An 8,444-nucleotide genomic window follows, 5' to 3' on the forward strand; every position below is an offset into this window, starting at 1 on the left:
ATGAATGAGCAGATAAACAAATGAATGAGTGATCTTCCCACAGGCTCATGACATTAATTTATGAGTCATTATCACTGTTACATAGAGGCAAAAGGTAAAACACTGGGGGCTAATTAATTCGAACAGAGATAAACGGCTAGTGCTAGCTGGAACTCCGGCTTTCTGATTCCAAGTGTGTGGCTTCACTTGCCTGTCACACGGCTTTCATCTATCTACCTGGTGTTGGATGGGGACCCTTCTGCACATTGTGCTGGAGTGCTCTGCGCAACTGGGACTTCCCCCTCTATTTAGTTGACCCAGGGTCCAATCCCACATGACACAGCCAACCACAACCCTTTCAAATGAGCACCCTACTTTGTCCATCTCCCTACATGCTTCTCCCATTGACGGTGAGTCCCTGAGCATGGTCTCGGGTCTTGTGCAGAATGCAACAGGTTAAATTAGGTGTTACAACATATTTCAGGGACTTGGGTAAATGTGGATAGGTGAGTCAGTTAGCCCTATCTTTCTCTGGTTCCTTTCCTACCAAAGGACAGGAGCTCAAGCTAGGGGAGATGGCCCTAGACAGCTTGTGCATCCCTGTCCTTCCTTACTCTTGGTCCCTTCATACCAAGGCGATTTATCACCTTCTGGGAGGGAGCTCCCATCCCAGCGGAGAGGAGGAGCCTTGATACAGAGGCACACAGCATTATAAGGTTTGCAAAATTAATCCAGCGCAACTGCCATCCACTTCTATCCCCTCTGGAAGGAAGTGCATGTGGAGAGTTTCCCTCTGACCATGGCCCCTCAAAGGGGCACATGGGGATTGTGTTTTAGATACAGGTTGACATGGTGGTTATTGAAGTCAAGGTATGGAGAAGTTAGGGAAGAGAAGGAGAAAGAAAAATTATGAGGTCAGAGAAAGATTAGGTTATGTCCCCCACATAAGCAGGGCTGACCTCCAGACCAGTCTGGGTCAGATACCAGGATGCCACCCTGTGAATACGACTGCCAGTCTTGTTGTATGAACATAGATCCCCAAGGTTTAAATGCTGAGCTGCCCCCAAGTACTTGGGATTGATTTCACAGAGAGCTGGTCTCAGGAAGACTGGCAGGGATGGAGCCAGATCGGAGTACAAGCTGGGAGTGTCTGCAAAGAGAAGTGTATCTCTCCCGTTAGACCCTGCTCACATGCAGCTCAGCCTGGACGGAGGCTTTGAGTTCCTGGGCTCTGCTCAGTGACTCGACAAGACCCATCTGTGAGGCTCACTGACTTGTGCTGCAGTCTTTGGGTTGGACTAGCCAGGCTGAGGCTCACATTTAGCAGCAGGCCAAATGATGGCCCAGAAGGTGGCACCTTCTGGGGGAGGCAGATAGGAGAAAAGGACAGGGGTCTCATCTTCTGTCTAAATCCAAGTTGCTCTCCACTTCCGGTCAGAACATTAGAGTCTATGTCAGGATTTCAATGCCCATTGAAAAGAGGATCCCCTCACTCTAAGATAAGTTTCTTCCAAAGATCTATGGGGACAATTTTGGGATGGCTGGAATAGTCATGATGTCAGGGAGATAAAGGGACAGTTGCCCCCATGGATCCCCAGCTCGGTAGCTGGCCAAGCTGCCCTCAACCACTACTAAGGAAATGCCCGGCTCATCACTGAACCACAGGGATCTTCTTAGGGGATTCCAGTTAAGATCATGTGTGTGGCAGGAGATCATGCTTGAAGAAAGAAAACCTTTATCAAGAAAGCACTCCCTGGCTCTCTGACCAGCACGTGTAGCCATTCAGTTAGACAGCCACCAAGTGGGGACACCATAGTCAGAAAGAACCAGCCCAGCCCAGCTCGAGGCTCCTCTAATTCTTACAGTCCCTGCAGCCCTCACTTCCTGTATCTGATGTTGGGGTCCTGATCCCACCTATGGGGCAGTTCCTACAAAAGCTGGCCCAGGTGTCTCCCTAGACATAAGAATGCTGTCCCCGCAACAGGAGAGAAGAGGGGACAAAAGTACAGCTACAGTGGAGTCCTGAGTATGTCCATTCTGTAGCTGTGACAGAGAGTGAGGGCTGGGTCCCAAGGTAGGGCTGTGGGAGTTGGAAACTGCCAGTGTGCCAGCAAGCAGATGGGGCCGAGATCCTCTTCACATTCTGACTCCTCATGGACTAGCTGGTAGAACTAAGACCATCAGCGGAGCACAGACACCCAGAAAAGCAGTTAAGACAGGCTACTCTGAAGCAGCTGACCCTGCCAGGGATGCTTCTGACTAGCAAAGAAAAACACCACACAGAGCACCCAGCCATGAGTCTCCATCCACACCTTAGAAAGATGCAAAGCGCGACACTGGGTAATTCTCCCAACAAAATACATACGTTTCGGTTTTGCCTCTGCCAGTGTTCAAGTTCACCAAGAGATAGGAGAAAACCCTTCGCTGACCGGAAGCCTGGCTTGGGAACGGAACGAAAGAGGGGGAGCAGCTTCTGGCGAATGTCTCCACCTAGGAGGGAGGCAGTGCGCACCCCAAATCCTGCCCTCAGCCCGACCGGGGACTCGGACCGGGCGTCCCTGGGCTCCTGGCGGAGAAGCGGCTGCTACAACTGCCTGTGCACATCCAGCCAAGACCAGACGTGGTGAGATGCTACCCACACGTCCGCCACGGTCCTGGCGCGCCGGCCCGGAGAAGGCGCCTCGCCAGCGCGCCCTGCGCCCTAGCAGGTGCAACCCCGCGCGCTCCCAGTCGCATCTACACAAACTTGTTTGCCCGCGGCGGGGGCATATCCGGCTCGCAGCCTGTGCTAGGGTCCTGGCTGGGAGACCCCGAAGACAGGACTCACCCCGTGATCACAGCCGGCTAAGGCACCCGCCTTCCGGGGCGCTAAGCCCGCAGCCCCGCAGTGCCCAAAGCTCAGACGCCCGCACGCCCCTGGTGTTAGTGGCAAGCGCACCCGCGCTCCCAGGCCCGTGTCGCGCAGCTCCCGGAGGCTGCGGACTTCCGCGCTGAGCAGTGGTGGAGCGGACGGGCGCCGAGCTGAGCCCGGGGCGCGGAGTACAGCGAGTGGCGGGCGCGGAGCGGGCGAGCGGGCGCGGAGCGGGCGAGCGGGCGCCCGGTCTGCACATGCTCACTCGCGCGGCCCGGGGACAGCGGCCGGCCTCCGCCGGGTCCTAGAGGCTTCCGCGCACACCTCTCTGCTAAGCTTCCAGGAAGGGTCGCAGCTTGGCTCTTAGCGGGAGGTGTGTGGGTGATCTGTCCGGGCTTGCGAGACAACGCACACACCACGGGTGACACGCACTACTCGCCACCACCAAGACAAGACGCTGACACCGCTCTGTTGCACCCGCCCAGCCACAGCCTACCATTGCAGCCTAGCTGGCTCTAGCAGGCACCATGGTGCTCACACCAGACGCACACAGGAATACACTGGGTATCGCCACTCGCAGCAGTACGCCGCCACACTCAAATGCAGACGTGGTGGCAGACGCGCAGTGGCTGATACAAACACACACTGAATCACCAGACACCCACACTCACACACACGCTGTGGGCTCTGCTCCACTCACTCAGAAACAAGCTAGGACACGGGCAGGTACACACATATACACAGCTATGCAGTTTGTACCACTCTAATGTAAATACCCAGACACACACTGGATTACTGTCCCATACTGGGGCAGCTAGGCACATTCACCTAACCCTCTGTGTCACACATCCACTCAGAAACAAGCACTTGCTAGAAACACACACACACACACACACACACACACACAATTTGAGAGAGTACCACAGAATTACAGCCCTAACAGCAAAGATACAGCATCTTCGGACACACCTGGTGTTCCGCTAGCAGCTTATCACCCTGCCCACAATGATACCCAGGGACAGACCTGCTTTTTGATATAGTGTGTAAAGGGACATTGCCTCACCAGTAAACACACACACACACACACACACACACACACGGGGAATAGCCACATAGGTTTATATACAACCCCTCTTTAAAGGCTTGCCCCACTAAGAAGCCCCGCTCCCCCTCTCGAAGCCCTCAAGTCACAGCATCCAACCCTGCTCTTCCAGAACAGTGGACCTTCTTCTCACCCAGGACTGACAGCGGAGATGCTCTTGGAGGCTGCAGAATGTTGGGGACAAGATGAGAGGAGGCGTCAGGAGCAGGTGGCAGTGGCTCCAACCGACTTCCTGAATGGAAGTTTTTTACTTCCAATTTCCGCTAGGGGCAGAGCTGCTCAGACTCTGAGAGAAGTGGGCTTTCAACAGGTGCAGGGCAGCAGTGGGGCTTGGAAAGGGACCAGAAGAAAGCCTCTGGTGGCGCAGTGGCGAGGCACTCTGGTGGGGAAAGGACTTGCTGAAGTTTACACAGAATAATCTTGGGTCTGGGGATGAAGGCTGAGCTCTCTGGAGCCTTGGGAGTTTTGGGTAGGAGCAGAGAGAGGGAGGGATTCTGTGCTATCTCAGCATTCCAGGCCTGCAAAGAAAGTCCCCTCGCCACAGCCTTTAATCACTGCTATCAGCTGTAACTCGCTTCACCCTCTTACTATGTTGTCTTGTGCTTGAACCCTCTTCAGGACTGACGGCATAATTTATAGGGTCCAGTGCGAAAGGAAAATGTAGGCTCTGTGCTTAAAAAAAGAAAACATCCAAGACATGAAGGAGTCATGACACCTAGAGCAGCAGCCACCTGAGACACAATCTGTGTGAAGAGTGTGAAGGAGGGACGGGGCGTTAAAGGAAGAGTTCCATGTCCGGCTGCACCGGCAACGCACAGCCCTCCAGGAAGCTCCTCCTGGTCTCCATGTGTGGAGTCCGGTAGGTATGCCTTCCAACGCTGACAAGAGACACTAAGAAAGGAGGCGAAAGGAGAAACCCATAGAGTAGTTAGTCGAGAAGGGTATGGGAAAGGCAGTTTGGGCAGGAGTATTTCGGTGCTGGGATGAAGCCTTCCTCTTTAGCACTGGTTGCAGATAAAGGTTCAAGAAGCCACTTTGGATAGCCCTGATAGCAACGTCCCTTTCAAACCATGCCAAGTGCCTAGATGTACTTGGTGCATAGCTCAGATCCACTGGTAGTTGGCTCCATATCACCTCTTCCCATACGTCAAAGGCATCCTAATGCCCCACGGACTGTCCCACCACAGTGTTGACACAGATCCAGCTACTCCTGAGTCATGCAGTCACCGCTGCTTCCCCTCCCTGCAAGGCTAAGACTGAGAATTAAAATAGTCTCAGCTCACACTGCTCCTGCCTCTCTGTGTCAGCTGCTCCTGTGTGTGGACTTGAATCATTAGATCCCAAGTATATTGGATCTTCTAACTTAAAGCCAGCTCCTGGGGTATTCCTCTCCCCTCCTCTCCTCCGTTCCCCCTCTCCCTTCCTCGCCCTCCCCTCGTCTTCCCTTTCCTCCCCTTCCTTTGGCTGCCCTCCCCTCCTTTCTCCTTTCATGCCGTGCTTTCTTTTACTCACTGAGAGAGACGCCCATCCTGTGTTAAATTCCTGTTGAATACTGGACACTGTTGAGCCAGTCCACTAAAGAAGCATCCGGCATAGATGGCCGGACAAGGAACAACCCCCAAATCTGGGCCAATATGTGTGTAAATAAAACAGCACCGGACACAGCATGAAATCTATTTTTGTAAGTATTCCATGCAGGAGTTTTTTCCTGAGGACCAGAAATGCTACATGCTGTTCAGTGTACCCAGGCCCCCCAGGTCTGTAGTGCCTGCCCCTTCTCCAAGTGGCACATTGTCCCGGAAGCCAAGGGAAGGCCAGCTAGAGCTGGACCCCACTGCCCACTCCCCAGTACTCACAAAATTGATCACTCCCTTCCCTTTATGCCTTTCCTGGCCCATCGTCCTTTTTTTAACCTTCAAAGGCCCCACAGCTAGAATTTGAGCTCCCAGATAGCCAGGGGAAGTTTTTCCCATATAGAGCTATCCTATACATAATCCTTAGTGCATATGCATGCTCACTCAATATTCATTAAGACTTATTTATTTATTCATTCATCATTCATTTATTCATTCGTTTGGCTTGTGAGACAGTTTTACTTCATAGTCCAGACTTGCTTGGAACTCACCCTATAATCCAAGTTAGTCTTGAATTCACTAGCAATCCTCCTGTCTCAGCCTCCCAAGTGCTGAGGCGGTGTTCTCAACTTATGGGTCATAATCCCTTTGAGGGTCGAACCACTCTTTCATAGGGGTTGCATATCAATATCTGCATTTACCAGATATTGACGATACAATTCATAAAAGTAGCAAAACTATAGTTATGAAGTAGCAATGAAATAATTTTATGGTTGGGGGCCAGCACACCATGAGGACTGTATTAAAGGGTCACAGCACTGGGAATGTTGAAAACCACTATGCAAAGGTTATAGGTGTGAACCAGTTTGATGGTTAACACTATACATTTGATAAGCTCTAGAATCACCCACTGATATCTCTGGGCACACCTGTGAGGAATTATCTAGAGTAATTAATTCTTTGGACCTGGCTGTGTACAATTATCGAGATGATCTTGAGATGAGAAGACACATTCTCAATATGGATGATGCCACCCTACTGGACAGAACAGGTATAAAGAAAGGAGTAAGTGATCTGAGCACTGTATTCAGCGGTCTCTGTTAACTAAAATTGATACTGTCTCTCCACCTGCCTCAGGTCCCTGTTGCCATAACCTCTCCGCTGTGGAAAACTGTATGCCTCTGAACTGTGAGCCAAAATAAACCCCCTCTTCCCTGAGTTGCCTTTGTTCCATGTTTTGTCCTAACAGCAAGACAAGCCACCATGCCTGTCCCAAGCATAATCAGTTTCTAAGGTTCAATATGTGTAGAATGACATTTTCCAGGAACCCTGGTAGGTCCCTAACTGATGCTGTATTTCTTCTGAAGGACTCTAAAAACTGCCTACTCTTGTTCTGGTTGCAGACATCTCTGTTGGTCCCCCAGCCATCTTGTGATTGGCTACCAAAGTCAACTAACCACCAGTGCGACCCTGGAGAAAGTGGGGAGGCTCACTCTATGGTATCCACCTGTTGGGGTGGAGGCTGTGCCAGTGCCCAGCAGCACTCGGACACTCGTGTCTGAGTGCTTTCCTCTTTACCCATGCAGCTGTTGCTCCACTGCCCTGGCCTTTAAGGTCATGTGAGGGCTGATAGTCCTTGAGCAGTCTGTGGAGGTTACATCTTCTGAGGATGTGACCTTCCAGGATGGAGGGAACCTTTGACAACATCTCCAAAGAGAAGACACAATTTCCTTTCTCCCTCCTAGGTTTTTGCACAGTACCATGAATGTTTCATGCTGTCTCTTCAGTGAGACTCCAGCATCGACACTTTGCCAGGCTTCTCCTGTGAGTGCAGCAGTGACTTAAGCGTGCCTCCGTGAAGAGGATACCAGCTATACACAGATGGCCACTGCTCTCCCTGCTGAGATGGGCCTGAAGAATGCAGGGCTTTGGGGGTGTGCAACAGGGCAGCAAGCTTGTGCCTGCCTGGGATCAGGCAGCCTCCCTGAGTGCTGGTCTGACTTCAGAGGACTGGATTCCCAAGACATGGAACAGAAACCGCAGAGAGTTACAGAAATCCAGAGGCGGCAAAAGGGCACAATGCAAAAGACTTCTTTTGGTGGTGTGATCTGAGAAGGCTGTGTTGCCTGGTATATGCTCGTGCTTCTGATATCTAGCTGAGGAAAGCTTATCGCTTCTCTCAGAGGTAATATTTTAGCTTAGTTTTGTTTTACTTTCATTCCCACTAGCACAGTATCTCATCTGCAGCTTGAAGATCCAGCAATTTCAGCTTTTGTTTGTATTGTTTAAGAATACTTTTCTTTGAGGCTATGACTGCTCCAACTTGTGTCATCTCTGATGGACCCAGGAAAGGTCAGCCAAGTACCTTCTAGAAAGGATTAGTGGTTCTAGATCCCATGGAGAATGTTAAGGAAGAGGTCAGAATTAGCTGGAGTTTGGAAGGAGCTGTTCTATATCCCGTGGATGACTTTGAGGAGGTCAAGACAACAGCGGCTGTAGCTGTGGTGGAAAAAGCCAGAGTTAGGCAACAAGAACTGGGCAAGGAGATGGACGATGGGCAGAATTGCTCCAGCCTTGTGATGAACACTGAAGTTTCTTCAGATGGAATATGTTCTGGTGACCATGATGTGAACACTGCTGAAATGACCAGGGGCCTAGAATGTTACATCATCCTGGCTGACAGGCAGAGGTGGGGCGAGAGAGGATTGGCTCTGCTTTGGAAGGAAATTCTCCCGTGGGGGAAACACTACAGCATCGTGGTGCAGGCTGCAACATGGGAGAATGTTTGATGGCCAGGTTGTGCTTCTAGAAGAGTACAGAAGAGACCTCTGATGATCCTTCTGAGTCCCTGTCCCAGCACTGAACCTAGCAGCACAGTATATCCTGGGATGAGATTCCTTACATGGGGGTCACAGCCCTCTGTTTCCATCTTTCATTG

General features: G+C 51.4%; 1 protein-coding gene across 3 annotated transcripts in view; it reads right to left on the reverse strand.

The window, feature by feature from the left end:
• Positions 1-4,361, reverse strand: part of Wscd1 (WSC domain containing 1) — a 41,016-nt gene extending 36,655 nt beyond the window's left edge. Inside the window, exon 1 of one of the 3 annotated variants that reach the window (XM_052195705.1) lies at positions 4,066-4,361. The gene's annotated coding sequence lies outside the window, so the exon portion shown is untranslated. Of the gene's footprint in view, positions 1-2,344; positions 2,781-2,806; positions 3,052-4,065 lie in introns of those variants that run through there. The other 2 variants (XM_052195704.1, XM_052195706.1) reach the window with 2 other exon arrangements.
• Between the last annotated feature and the right edge of the window lie 4,083 nt (positions 4,362-8,444).

This window comes from Apodemus sylvaticus, chromosome 10 (genome assembly GCF_947179515.1).
Source record: "Apodemus sylvaticus chromosome 10, mApoSyl1.1, whole genome shotgun sequence".
Taxonomy (NCBI): Eukaryota; Metazoa; Chordata; class Mammalia; order Rodentia; family Muridae; genus Apodemus; species Apodemus sylvaticus.